Raw genomic sequence first — 15,144 nt, 5'->3', positions numbered from 1 at the left:
TCTCACTCTGTAGGCCAGGCTGGCCTCGAACTCACAGAGATCCATCTGGCTCTGCCTCCTGAGTGCTAGGATTAAAGGTGTGCACCACTGCTGCCTGGCCACTGCCAGATAATTTAAAAACTTCTATTGATGGTGATTAGGTTCATGTAACCTGGTTTTTCTTCTCTTCTTTTTAAACTTATTTTAAATGATACATAAAAGTATAAAACTGCACATACTAATAAAATAATGTAATGTTTACATACATGTTGTATAGTCTTTTAATCAGCCTATACAATCTGTCTCCTCCAATATTCACTCTCAATAACAAAAGTTTCTCAAATACTTCCTTCTAGCTTTTTGTAATGTATGGCTCATCGTTATCTGTAGTCATCCCATTGTGCAATCCCACTCTAGAACTTGCTCTGATAGAACTGTAACTGCAGACCTATTGACTCTCATACCATATTAATGAAGAGAGTCACAATTCAAGAAACAGCACACCACTATGGAAAATAGACTTATTTTAAGCATTATGGGGAAAGGCGGATGAAGGTTTGCACCTCAGCAGATATCCTGGAGTCTTCCATCAGTTAGGCCTTACTGTTACCACTCAGCAGGTCTCCTCAGTGTGCCTCTGTGCTCTTTGGGGCCCTCTCATGTGCTCATGGGCAAATGCTAATTGATGACTATACACTGAGGGTCAAACTGGAAACCTCACAGCCTTGGGAACAAATAAAGGCTTTCCAAGGAGGTAAGGGACTTCCTCCAATTGTCAGAGAACCAGTTTTCATATTTCCAGATTTGATGCATATTCTTTCCTAAGGATTTGCCTAAGTACACCTAAGTTCACAAATAGACGTGCTTCTCCAGTAACCCAAAACAGCAGTGTTACCCTCTGCCACTAATGTAGAAGTTTCAGGGCCTCAAAACAATGAAACAGAAGGGTAGAGGCACCACCCTGCATGACTATTTGAGACAATTAAGTTCTTTGCATTTGCAAAGCTTCCTTGTTCTGCATTTGCTCCTGATACAGGTGAAGCTGGGCCCTGAAAACAAAAATGTTGGTCCCTTTTTAGGTACATGTAGATATGGAATAAAGTCGGGCTAATGGTAATAGAAATAAAAATGGAGTAAGTGGGAGTCATAATCATTTTTGTTTAATGACTTTAGCTTTTCCTGTCTCCTAACTATTATCAAAGAATCCATTATTCATGAGGGAGAATCTGTTGAGAGCAAGGTAAAAAGAGCATTCATGGGGAATATTGAGCACTAAAAATGGCCACTTTTAATGTATCTAAATGTAAGCATTTCTTTCAGCCATTTTCAATGCTCATCCCTGAGACATAAGAAATGCTATCAGCTGGAAGGTACTGTCCATCAGCTAAAGTTGTTGTAGATCATTTAAATGTAACTGGAATGGTTTCTGAAAATACAATTTTCAAAATAGATAAAACCCATAATAAACTTTTGTATGATTTCTTCTAGAATTTGATATATATACTAAATTTTATATTTAGTAAATTCTATTTAGTATATTGTTAAATAAGGCAGTTAAAACTATTTAATTATACCCTGAAATATTTATTTTAATATTATCTAACAAATAAAATGTAAAATTGTTTTAGATGCCAGATTGATACATAGCAGTTTATATAGCTTTCATTTTTCTTTTGCTGGAATATTGATTTCAAGGGCTGAAAGATAGCTCAGTAGTTAAGATTGCTTGCTGCTCAGTCATGAGAATCAGGACTCAGATTGCAACATCCATATTGCATGGCTCACAAATACCTTTGACTCCACCCCAAGAGATCCATGTCCTCTCCTGGCCTCCACAGGCACTGCAACACATATGTAGGTATACATATACAGAAACACACATGCACACACATAAGTAAGTCTTTTACTAGGGGAATACTGATTTCAGTGTTGGACTAAAACAGTGGCATTATTTCTTAGATCTTTATATGAATAGTAATCTAATTATACCTAGATGCCAAATGTCAAATAATGGTATATACACGCTACATGAGTCAATACTTGTATATACATTTACCAGAGGAAAGTCTCTAGTTTCTTGATAATACACAGTGTACATACTTATTACACTACACAGCTACAAGTTAGGGATAGGAAATTAACATTTGAATTATCCTGCTTTTATAGGAGATAAATTAATTATATTAGCATAAAGTCTTTTAATTGTGAATTGGATGTTCTAGTAATAATTTTTATAGTATGTAACTCATAATCTTTATTGACACACTAATTCAGCTCAAAAATTGCCAGTGAGATTGCCAGATTGAACTTTGGAATATTCTTCCTGCTGAAGTGCAGGACTTGGCTGCCTGGTTTGTGTTCCATGTTTCCAATGTTTAACTAAACTTTCCAGAAGCCTGTAAACGGGGACCATGGTCCTTTTCAAACAAACTGCATGGGGCTAGGTCCAAACCAGCAGTGAAGGTGAGAGACCTGGAAAGCTGTTAAAATGCCTATGGGCTCTGGCATATGAAATTATTTCCACTTTAGCTGTTAATAAACAGTAAAAATAACAGCTCAGTCTTTCATATGATACCACTTAGATTTTTTAAGAAGCTTGTAACTATCATATTTCAAAAAAAAATAAACAAAATACTGGAGGAAAAGTAAAACAGTGGAATATGCCGAAAAGTAGAGATTCTGTGTTTCACCACATCTAAGACCCTGTAAGTTATGAAGTACAGTGCTAGTCATGTACCGTCAAGAAGGGCTCCTCCTACAAACTGTACCACAGTGCTTAATATTTTTACTTTAAATCTGTTCACTCATTCAGATATGATTTGTATCACATTGTGTATATATTAAGAGGAAATTATAACTAAATTTGATTAAAGTAAACTTCATCACATCCAGAGTTTTTCTTTTTAATATAACTTTGCAGGCAGAGTTGTTTGTATCTATGTCTTTTATGCCCCCAGGGTTTTCTTAAAAGAGGATTCCATTCATCTCTCTAGAAATTGTCTTTTTAGTTTCTGGTACTCTCTATATAAGTGTATTTCTTGACATTATGAATAAATTATCACCTACATATTTTCAGATGATGAAGACTCACAGCCAGGTCCTTCTGTCAATGGTTTCCTTTGTTTGTTGACAATGAAGCCTTACAATGGTTCCATCATCCCTCCATGGATAATAACTGTCCAGGACAACACGAAAAACACACCATCAGGACTGCTTCTTGTCAACTAGTGACCATAAAATACTAGTAAAGACAAAGGCATCCTGATTTCAGAAATGTTGAGATAGTGAGGAAAACATAAGTGGTAGATTTAATTTAATATGTTCATATTAATAGTTAATCTCCTCTGTGATGATCTGGGAAGATTGAGTTCTTAGAGAAGATCATACTCCTCCATGTTACCTTGTTTGTTTGATTTTCAAAATATTTGAAAGGCCTCTAAGAAGAGGAAATGAGGGAGGAAGAGGAGGCATCGAGGCATGAAGTGAAGACTAACTAAGCAGAGATTTAATAAATTAGGGTATATATGGACACACAAATAAATATGTCATAAAGGGTCTAACTCAAAATAAGGAGCCCAGACTTTATTTGTGGGCAGTAACTGAACTACTGAAATGTTAAAGACACATTAAGAAAAAAATTACTGAGTTTTTGACCAATAAAGAAAGACTTAAGGGATGTATCAGCAGAGAGCAAGCAGGCAAGAAAGTCGTTGGCAGTGATAGAGCGGAAGTCATAAACAAGTGAAGTTCATTTAAAGTATCCGCACTTACGATGCCCTAGGCTCCAAAGCGGCTCTGAAGGATGCGGGAAAGGTGGAGAGAATCTGGTGCTGGAGAAAACCTCCAGTGGTGGTCCTTGGCCTTTTAAAAGATGCTATAAAATCAGACTCCCCCAGTTCATCTCAAACTTTCATTGAGCCCCTATAGCGAGTGAGGCAGAGAAGTTTACAAACATGCTTCAGTGAGATGCTAGTAAGAATTAGGTGACATTCTTGCTCTCTAGAAAACAATCAATAAGCATTTATTAGTGAAAGAAAGGAGAGAGAGAGAGAGAGAAAGGAAAGAAGGAAGGGAGGGAGAGAGGGAGGGAGGGAAGGAGGGAGGAAGAAAAAGAGAGAGAAGAGGAAGGAGAGAGGGGGGCAGGGAATTTCAAACAGGAGATTTTGTTTACACTGTGAAACTTTACAAGGGTTTTAATAGATGGGCAAAGAGGATGCCTAGAGAACAATGTCTTCCAAGAGGGGGGAGTTGCAGCAATTTCTCTAGGCTTCCTCCCACACTCTTCCCCCCTCTTTATTCTCTCACATTGGGACTAGAATGTATACCTTATGCCCTCTGCTTCTGATGTGTGCATCCAACTTTATTCAGGATATGCCTTTTAGACTCATTCTAAGCCAGCTGTGGTTGTGAATGCCTATAATGTCAGCACTCTACATTCTAAGGAAGAGCTGGCAGTTCAAAGCCGGGAGTTCAAGGCCAACCTAGACTACATAGTAACACCTTGTCTCAAATAATCAAACAATTAATTAAAAAGAATTCCATAAGGCATCTCTATTTAATTTTTCAATGTATTTTCTTTTTATTATTCAAATTGAATCATTTTCATTATTCTTCCTTTATGTTTACTGATCTTTTATGGCTACCTACATTCTCCCACCAAGCCCACTGAATAATGTTTTTAAAATTTCAGCTATTATATGTTTCAGCTCCAGAATATCCAAATAGTTCATTGTTTTTATTTCTCTGCTGAGATGTCCTATATTTGTATTCACTGCAAACATGTTTCCTTTCTATTCTCAAGAATAAATTGTTGCTTTAAAACCTTCAACCTGTTACTCTAACATCTAACTTTCCTTGAGGATTTTTTTCCCTCTTGAGAATAGGTCATATTTTTCTAGTTCTCTTGATGTTATGTCCTAGAATTTATGAGTGTACGTTTTAGGGTCCAATTCTTGAATATTCCTCTGGCAGGTATGCATTTCTTATGTGTGCAAGCAATGATGTAGTTTTCCTCAAACCACAAACACTGAGTCGGGAACAAACGCCTTCAAACTGAGCTCAGTTTACCCACTTTTTCCTGGACTCTCCCACACATTTAATTTACACTTAACTTAAACATGAAAGATCAAATTTTTAAAAACTGAAAGAAGAAGGGCCATGGATAGAGGCATTTTATGCAGACCTGACAAGCTGAGTTTGATATCTGGAACACATGAAAAGGTGGAAGAAAAGACTCCCTTTGAAAAGCTGTCCTCTGGTCTGCAGACAAGTGTCATGGCACACATGCCTATATGTAACATACACTCAACAATAAAAAAAAAGTTAATTTAATAATAAAATAAGACAGAATTTGTGATGGAGCTTAACATTCTCCCCTTTCAAGAATTCCTGTGATTTCCCCTTGACTTGCCTGTGGCCATGGCTGCCTTCAGTCCTAGTCCATTAGACTAGAAAAACAGGGCTTTTCTTTCAAAGTTCTAAGGACAACATGGTGCCAACTTTGATCTGCCTTCATACTAAACAAAAACTGCTAACAGACCCTTCTTCTAAGTGTCAACCCTTGTCCAGAATCTACCTTCAGTTCACGACCACCCCACCACCACCACCACCACCACCACCACCACCCGTGATGTCAGCCCACTGATTTTGTTGTGTCTGTCTGTGTGTTTGTTTTCCCAGAAGTATAGTTTTCATATCAAAGTGGGTGAGGTTCAGTGGAAGCTCTCTAGATATCCTGGAAAGGAAAATCCAATTTTCCTGACTGTGAGTTTCCTGACTTGCTGAGCTTTTGTTCTGAGCTGGAACTGCGCCTTTCCACAGATCTTCTCATCCCATCCAGCAGGAATCCCCCTGGAAAGAAACTGCTATTGTTTACAATTCACACAAAGGGAACTGGAAATGAGAAAGGGCCCTCAGGTAACAATCCAAATAACAGATTCAAACCCAAATGTTTTAAAGGCTAAAGTACATCCTTTTAACCTGCTCCTTTCAGATATAAAATTAACTCTCACTACCAAAAGGTGCCCTGAGGCACCAGAGACTGCCCTAGGCAGGCTTTTTAATCAGAAGCCAGTTTAAACCAGTTGATTGCAGACTTAGGAACGCATTTCCTTATTCACGTAGAGCAGAGCGGCACTTCAGCCTCCCGCCCCTTACTGGAGGGGACTCTGCCTACAGATCTCAGGCTTTCTGAACAGTCTCCAGGGCCAGTGGCTAGAAATGTGAACACTGTTTGCAGGCACTCCAGAAGATGCTAATGTTTTCCCAGTTTGAAAACACTTACTTTAAAAAATGAGCACCTGACACCCAAATACTTTATTCACTACTCTGTGTTTCCTAGGATGAATAATGATAGTAATAAGGTATGCTAATTACTACCCAGAGCTTACCTCAGGCCAGGCAAGCACTTTGCTGAGCATTCTACCAGCATGGTGTTCTTTACTGCAACACATCCATGAGATGCTACTGCCCTAGAAGACAACCAAAGCGCCACCTGCCCACATCATGCACCAAAACCAGGGTTCATGAGGCTGTGAAATACCATGATCATAGCTTTTCACGGCTGCACCATTCCCTCGTCATGTGCCACATGGGGGGCAGGGAGGGGAGGGGAGGCTTTGGAAACTCTTTCTCAAAGACCCAAAGAATGAAACATCTAACTCCACTGGAAACTGCACATCGTTTCCATCAGAGCCGCCGAAGCCTGGGTTTCTGCTTTGGCGAAGTTCAAAGGGTCTTGCTTATTTGATGACTATCAGCAGCCAAGTTGGAAAAGAGTAGGATGGAGTTCTGAAGCACTCAGTCAATAGTATGTCCTGAATAATTTCCACACCTTCATTGTAGCTGTCCCCATGCGAGGCGCCAGCATATAACCGTGATAAGGAAGTGACAGGATAAGAGGAGTGGGAGACAGTGAAGAGTAGAATCAGTCATTGCAAACTGACTTTCTGACCATAGAGTCAAAGTCCTTAGGGGCTTTGGGCTATGGCTTACCAAAGAAGGTTGCTGTGGGACGGTCTGTATGTCTGTGTTGCTATGATTGGTCAATAAATAAAACACTGTTTGGCCAGTGGCCAGGCAGGAAGTAGGTGGGACAAGGAGAGAGGAGAATTCTGGGAAGCGGAAGGCTGAGGCAGAGAGACACTGCAGCCGCCACCATGATCAGCAGCATGTGAAGACGCCGGTAAGCCACCAGCCATGTGGCAAGGTATAGATTTATGGAAATGGATTAATTTAAGCAATAAGAGCAGTTAGCAAGAAGCCTGCCACGGCCATACAGTTTGTAAGCAATATAAGTCTCTGTGTTTACTTGGTTGGGTCTGAGAGGCTGTGGGACTGGCGGGTGACAAAGATTTGTCCTGCCTGTGGGCAAGGCAGGAAAACTAAAGCTACAGAAGGTTGAAGTAGAGAAGGCTGACTGTATTCTTACAATGGGTTATACTAAAAGCAAGTCTTGGATTTGTTTATTAATCAGATGCTAATTAATTGAAATATCATTATCTAGATAAATAGCCAAGAAAAGGTTCACCAGAAGGGCCTCTTGTCTCTTTAAGGTCCAGACACTCTGACAAGCAACTGTGCACAAGAAGATCACTGGAAGACAATGGCAAGATTCCACAACAGGATTCTGTCACTAGTCAAGATGGAAACCATCCCTTTTTGGGTGCTCTCCAAGGATCCAGCCACAATCCTTGCCTGAGTTTTATGCCATACCCATGCTATTTTTAAAACAATCAGTGTGTATTAATATCTAATTGTACAACCAACAGCTCATTTTTAATACTCTTCACATTAGGCAACTGGCTACATCAGGAATCTATTTCTGACATCTAGTATGCTAATTCGAAAGTCCCTGTTGTTGACGGAGAAGTGAGTGGCAGTAGAGACCCTGCCAGCTGCCTCTGGAGGGAGGTCCTTCCTGATTGAACGTTGTCTGACGTGTGGCTACACGGTGATAATGGAGAGACCAGCAAGTCCTTCCTTCTCAACTGTGCTTTCTAGACTCACCCTTGTGTAACTGCAGAACCTAAATTATACACCCTGTAGTATCATGCTGGAATGAAAAAGAGCTGCAAAGCTTATTATGGGCATTACAACCACAAACAAACTAGAGCCATGGTAAATGTTGTAATGGAGAGTTTTGATGGACATGAAGCCTGTTCTACCTTACCAGGACCCCCAGACACAGAGAAGTTAGGGGACAATGTCTCAGCCTGTCTCTTTGTCCATGTTCTTTCTGCTGCATTTAATGAAAACCACACACTAGATAAATTGTACACAGAAGTTTCTTTGGCTCATGGGTTTTGAATCCAAATTACAGAGGCTACATCAAATAAGGGTGTCTTGCTGGGGCATAGTCTAGCCAAAGGATAATAAGCTTATAAGATAAAAAAAAAAAAAAATATCTGGCCCAACTCATCCTTTCTACTAGGAACCCATTCACCATTACTCTATTCATGAGGGAACTCCCCACTGCCCGCTCCCATCTAGTTACTTCTCAAAGTTGCCACCTCTTCACACCATCAATTTTGGTGGACATTCAAATCATAGCACCTACTTTTCCCTCAGTTACCAAGAAGAAAAAGCAGGAAATACTAGAGAACATTCTGGATGGTGCAGCCAGGAAGAGAGCAAGAATTATCTACATCTGGCCTGCTATAACAAAATACCTGAGACCAGGTCATCTATAAACAACAAAATTTTCTTTCTTACAGGTCTAGAGGCTGCAAAATTGGTATCCAGTGACACTTCCCTGCTGCCTTAGAGATGGTACCTTGATGCTATGCCTTCATAACAGAAGGAGGAAGCCCATATAAAATTATTTCAGAGAAACACTTGAGGGGGGCTGCTCATGACATCACTTCCTACAGGGTCTTTTTTTTTTTTTTTTTTTTTTTTTTTTTTTTTTTTTTTTTTTGATTTTTCGAGACAGGGTTTCTCTGTGTAGCTTTGCGCCTTTCCTGGGACTCACTTGGTAGCCCAGGCTGACCTCGAACTCACAGAGATCCTCCTGCCTCTGCCTCCCGAGTGCTGGGATTAAAGGCGTGCGACACCACCGCCCAGCACCTACAGGGTCTTTTAATATTATCCTACAGGGGATGAAGTTCTAGCATACACAGTTTGGGAGCCTTTCAATTTTTCAGATTTCTATAGGGGAAATTGTAAAAGTCAGGGAGGATAGATGATATTAGTTTTGGTGATCAACATGAAAGCTCCTTTCAAATACCCCAACTTGTACCTTCCCTGTTCACCAGCAGTCACTGCACAAATCCCAGCAGTCCTTATCTTGTGGATTTACTTTCCAGAGCAAATTCTGTTTTATACAAAAAAGCCTACTCTAAACTGTATTAAAACCACTGCCTCTACCATTTCTCATTAGCAACTGCCTCCCTTACCACTCAGCCTGATCTTAGACTTCTTTAGATATTATTAGAGCCTCAGAAACATGGCATAATAGAAAACACTTCTCTAGAAAGCAACACCTGGTTGTCCATGCCTTCCAGTACATGACAACAGCCTGTCATCTGCATTTCAGTTCCTGAGTGATGACAGCTACTGATTCCATTTCTTTTCATGCTTCTGCTAGTTTGTGGGGTTTTTTTTTTCTTTTTGAAAGTTAAAAAAGGAAGTTAAATGTTTTGTTCTGCATACTCATTATACAAGGAAATCAAATGACATGTTAAAAAAAAAAGAAAGCAAAAGTCACCGAAATCCACAAAACAAAAAGAACCACTATTTGCAAACTAACTTTTAAATATCTTACTACAGAAAAATAGACACACCTTTGTTTAATTTTACATAAATGGGACTATATCATACACATTTGTTTTGATGGCAGTCATATTTCTTTTTACAACACATATTTTACTTCCTTCCATTGCTCACATATTTTAATCGAATCATAAACAAATATATATATACATTATATGAGACTATTGCCACTGATTTTTAAGGAGAGTGTGTTATATATTCTACCTTTCATCTTTACCACTTAACAAAGTGTGATGGAAATACCTTCAAGCTAATGGCTTAAATTCCATCCATCCTTACTAATGTCAGCCTAGTGTTCTGTGTTATAGATAACTGGAGTTTATTAAATCATTCCCTTGGTGATGGGCATTCACATTACTTCTAGGTTTGACAAGCTAGCTATGAATACTTATCTTTTACATATATCTTTAATATGCCTGGGCATTTTCATTCCTTTGCGTCTATTTTCAGGAGCTGGGTTGCTGTATCAACAACAAGATTGTTTATATTTTCTATTCTGATGGATTCTTGTTGGGTTCCAAATGGTCTGCAGTTCCTTTCTCAGGCACAAACCTTGAACCAGATGTGGCTGCATGTCTGGGGAAACCCTCAGCTCCAGATGTTTTCACTGCTGCAAATGAAAGGGCAGCACACATTTAAGACCACACCTCCAGAGCTCTCCTTAGACACACTTTCTAAATGGTAAATTAGGAAGTTTAACTCTCAAGAAGAGGTGGAGCTTTTTTATGACTCTTAAGGAACACCGCCATTGTTTTCTCCATGTAGAATGTGGTTATGGCCTTTCAAATCTGTGTAGCAGCACCCAAGTGGGCTTATTTAACAGCATACCTCCCCAAGACTCGAGTTTCACAGCTGTTTCTTCATTAGCTTCCTAAAAATATGCCTAATCACGCCTCTGTGTGTCCATATCTTTTGCTAGATAGTGACATAGGTAAGCCTAGTGGTTTGCGACCCCACAGGGTCAGTCATTGAAAAACATCTTCAATGATTTCCAGAGCAAAGGATTTTCCTTTGCTGCTGCTTTCACCATGGTAGTAGGTGAACTTCTTCCTTTGAGCTTGGCAGCCTGGATGGATCGAAGTGACTTTAATGAGGTCCTCTCAAAAAAAAAAAAAAAAAAAAAAACAATATGAAGACTGAAGAGGCTTACAGTCGTACTTCTCCTTGACCCTTGATTTTTGAGACTATCTGAATAAATGTGTCTGTAAGTTTACCCATCCCAGCAGTTCTCAAATCTAACGTTCATTGAAGTCACCTAAGGGCTTATAAAACAAACAAGTGGGAGACAGCTTAGTAAGTACAGCACTTGGCATACCAGTGTGAGGCCCTAACTTAGGACCCCCAAAAACCCACATAATGTTAGTGTGTCTGGAACTCCAGAGCTCCTATGGCAAGAAGACATGTTGAGGAAGGAAAATCCCTGGAAGTTCTCAGGCCAGCTAGCCTGGTATATACAGTGTCGAGCAACAAGAGACCAACTGCCCAGCAAGTATCAGCACCTGAAGTTATTCTCCATTCCCCCACAAATGAAGCACAGTTTGTGCACCCACATTTATATACACATTGTGTGCTCGCTCACACAGGGGTGGGGGCGTTAAAACTGCAATGGTTCAAATCTGAAGTAATCTCTCAAGGCCCATGTGCTTCATTGCCTCTGGTGATAATAAGAAGTGGGCTTAGTAGAAAGAAGAAGGATCTGCTGGTATGCCCTTACAGGGGATTTTGGGAGACTAGTCTCTCCTCCTCCCAGGCAGTGAGCAGTAAGTATCCTCCGCCTTCCATCCCTGCTACAATGTGCTGGAATGCCAGGGGCTAAAAAGAACTTTTCAAAGAAAATGTCTGCTAATAATACCTTGTAACCAGTTAATCAAAGCAAGTCTTCTTTCCTCAAAGTTATTTCTCTCAGCCATTTTGTCACAGGGAGAGCAAGCTAACATGAAAGCTCTTTGCGGAGTCCCACCTGCGGTTTTGGATGCAGTAGGTTTGGGCCCGGTGCAGGATTTGCATCCCTAGTAAGTTTCCGGAGAGTGCGGATGGTCTAGTAGCTGTCGTCCATCTATAGCCTCTTACCCCTCTGTTTGGAACGTAGAAACGTGGGTGCAGCATGCTTCACGGTGGAGTTCTAGTGTGTCTCTAGAAAGCGGCTGTCTTCTTAGTAGCTCTGTCCTTGGTGACAGTAAGGAACAGCTGTCAGCATCCTCCTCATTATAACCTTTCATATCCTTGAAGACAAATATTAAGTTTTCTTTATTCTTCCCTTCCCCTCTCTAAGTCCTGATTTTCTCAGCATTTCCTGATAATCATATATCCAGCCTGCTCATCATTTTTATTGCACTTCCCTGAAGCCCATTTTGAATTTCCATTCCCTCCCTGCCTGCAATCTCTTTTAATAAGAACAGATATGAGAGAAAGGGAATGTGTTGAGAAAAAACCCTGAATGTACAGCTTTCTAGGCTACCTCTACCAGGAACTCTGGATATGGTATTGTAAATATTTTCTAGATGATAATTTCTCTCAATTCTTAGTTCAGAGATCCCAGTACACAAATGGGTAGAAAATATAGCCATTTCATATTTATTTAAACATCATTAGCTCTATATTTTGATAAAAGCAGTATCTATTTAATATCTATGTCACAAATATCTACTGAAATTCTAGAATGCACCATGCATTGTGAGTACTTTATCTAGCAGATGAGGCATTAACTTTGGTCAACTCAACTTGCATAGGCATATCTTCATGCTCTAAGAATACTGTACAACCTTACCTAAAGTATAGCTAGAAAGTACTTCAGCAATCCAGAAATGACTTTGGCATCTTCCAATTCCACTACATTCCTGTAGAAATGAAACTGAATTATAATCAACTTCACAGTATAGTGAGGGAAGCAGTAATAGTTCTTTAATTCAAGTTGGCATATTATTAAAAGTAATCATTTCCATTTGTCTTTGAGATGTATTCTGAAACAAGCACATTCTTTTTAATGCTGTCAGGAATAGTATTAATTAATCAAAGTTTCTTGTATCTGGAATATCTCCTCTTCCTCTAAAAATAATGAATTGATATATTCATGTCAAAGACACTATCCTGTCTGCCAAAGCAGCTGAGATTTACATGCATTCTTGGTGGTATTCATTCTTGGCAATCTGTATGGTGTTAGGATGACAGATATCAATGAGTCAGGTAGCGCCTCTGATCATTTTGCCCCATGTGGTTGTGCTCTGAGTAAGCATAGTCCAGTATTTTTCTCAACCAGCTATTTTGACATTTTAACCCCAATACCTAATAAAATGTACTCAAATGACAGTGCTGGATCTATCAAATAATCAACAGTAATAAAGCTTTCCCACAAAATGGAAAAAAAATGCAAGTTCTATGATAGTTAAAGTCTCCAAGGAAATAGCCATGGGGGGGGCGGGGGGAACATGAAACCAGTGGGAGCAGTTAGAATTTTCTGGAAGGGATTTAGTTTTATTCACAGACATCAGACATCATTGGCTGGTACCAGTCTGTAAATCCATGGATAGAAAGATAATTCATTTCCATGTATTAAGCAGGACCTGTACCATGTCATTGCTTTCTCGTCTGACCACATCAACATCTTCAGTCACTCAAGAAGGGCTGAAACAGAAAGTGAGCTCATTGTCAAGCACTTAAATATCCTCTGGATTAATTTTAAGACTTTTGTGAGGAGTAAAATCAAGTTCTAATGGTTTAATTTCCCATAATACACTAAAATAATAAACCACAATCACCAAACATAACTTGTTAGAAGAAACATGAACAACAAACAGGAAGTAGTATAGGACAAAGTCTATATTTGCTGAGGATGAATCTGATAAACATTTATTCTCATTTTTAACTCAAGGTCTTTGAAAAAATAGAAGACTGTTTTCCTAATATGAGCAATATCTATATCAACCAGAAGGAGTAGTATACTTAGTGACAAAATATTATGAATATTCATATTAAAATGCAAATGAAACAAAGATGCCCTCTAATAGTAATGTGAAATCTGTATTTTCCTTTAAAGACACATTAAACTCACACATATTTTTGTACTTTCTGAGCATGTACTACTGAGAAAAATCATCTATTGTCATGAAAGCTATAACCAAACAATGAGATATAAATATATAGCTATTAGGAAAAAAGAGAATAGTCATTTATAAATAACATCATTGCTATGTATAAAATATCTATCTGTAACTGAATATGTACTAGAATTAATAAGTGAGATTAATAATATAAATGTCCCTATCTTATCCTATTCAAGTTAGAAACAATAGAAATTAATTTATCTTAGTTCTTGCCTTAGTTATTTTTCTATTGCTGTGAAAAAACACCATGACCAAAGCAACTCATAGAGGAAAGAGTTTATTGGGGCTTATATTTTCAGAGGTTGAGTCCATGGCTATCATGGTGAAGAGCATGGTAGACAGCAGGCAGGCAGGCATAGCACTGGAGCAGTAGCAGAGAACTTTAAGACAACAACCACGAGGCAGAGAGAGCTAACTTGAAATGGTGTGGGCTTTTGAAACATCAAAGCCCATCCCCAGCAACACTCCTCTGCCAACAAGGTCACACTTACTAATCCTTATGAACAGTTCCACTAACTGGGGACCCCAAGTTCAAATATAATGAGCCTGTGAGGTCCATTCTCATCTAAACCATCAGAGTTCTTAAAGATAAAAGTTTGAGGGCTATAAAACCACAATAACATAGTAGGTTATGCTGGATTCCGGCAAAGGATAACTTCCTCTAGGCAGAAATATTTTCCTTTGTGCTCCCACTGATGAAGACTCCACTCTCATGTAATCCAACCACCTACCGGAGTCCTACCTCCCACTGTAAGAGTCTTGGGGCTTATCATGCATAAAATTTGGGATGATACTAACATTTGGTCTATAGCTATCTTCAGATTACTATCTGGAGGGAGTATTGTTCATAAGAGTATTAAAGAGGGGCTCATTAAAGAAATGGCTCAGTTGTTAAGAGCACTTGCTGCTCTTCTAGAAAACAGAAGTTCAATTCCGAGGATCTGAGTTGGATGACTTACAACCACCTGAAATTCTAGCTCTAAGCAAAGTGACTCACTCTTTTGACTTTAGAGGGTACAGCACACACACACACACACACAACACACACACACACACACGTGTAAACACATGCACATTCATTCATATAAATTTTGTAATCTAAAAATAAAAGAGAAAGAAAAAGACAAACAGCTGTACTAATCTAAGAGGTATCCAATATTGTTTCCTTCCAATGTAACATATAACTTGAATGCAATTTCAGTTAAAAAACAATGACTTTTTTAAGTTAATGAAGTTATTTTGCATTTAATATGAAAAAATAAAAAGCAAGAATTATGAAAAACATAAATAATAT

General features: G+C 39.0%; 1 long non-coding RNA gene across 1 annotated transcript in view; it reads right to left on the bottom strand.

Annotated features, from left to right (window-relative positions):
• Positions 1 to 15,144, bottom strand: part of LOC114699714 — a 44,013-nt gene that overhangs the window by 14,531 nt on the left and 14,338 nt on the right. Inside the window, exons 2-3 of the long non-coding RNA XR_003735573.1 lie at positions 12,518 to 12,587; positions 11,711 to 11,916 (exon numbers count right to left, since the gene is read on the bottom strand). This is a non-coding gene — a long non-coding RNA (uncharacterized LOC114699714). The remainder of the gene's footprint in view (positions 1 to 11,710; positions 11,917 to 12,517; positions 12,588 to 15,144) is intronic.

This window comes from Peromyscus leucopus, chromosome 9, assembly GCF_004664715.2.
Source record: "Peromyscus leucopus breed LL Stock chromosome 9, UCI_PerLeu_2.1, whole genome shotgun sequence".
Taxonomy (NCBI): Eukaryota; Metazoa; Chordata; class Mammalia; order Rodentia; family Cricetidae; genus Peromyscus; species Peromyscus leucopus.
The sequence above is the reverse complement of the archived record's forward strand: the minus strand, read 5'-3'. Positions and strand labels throughout refer to the sequence as shown.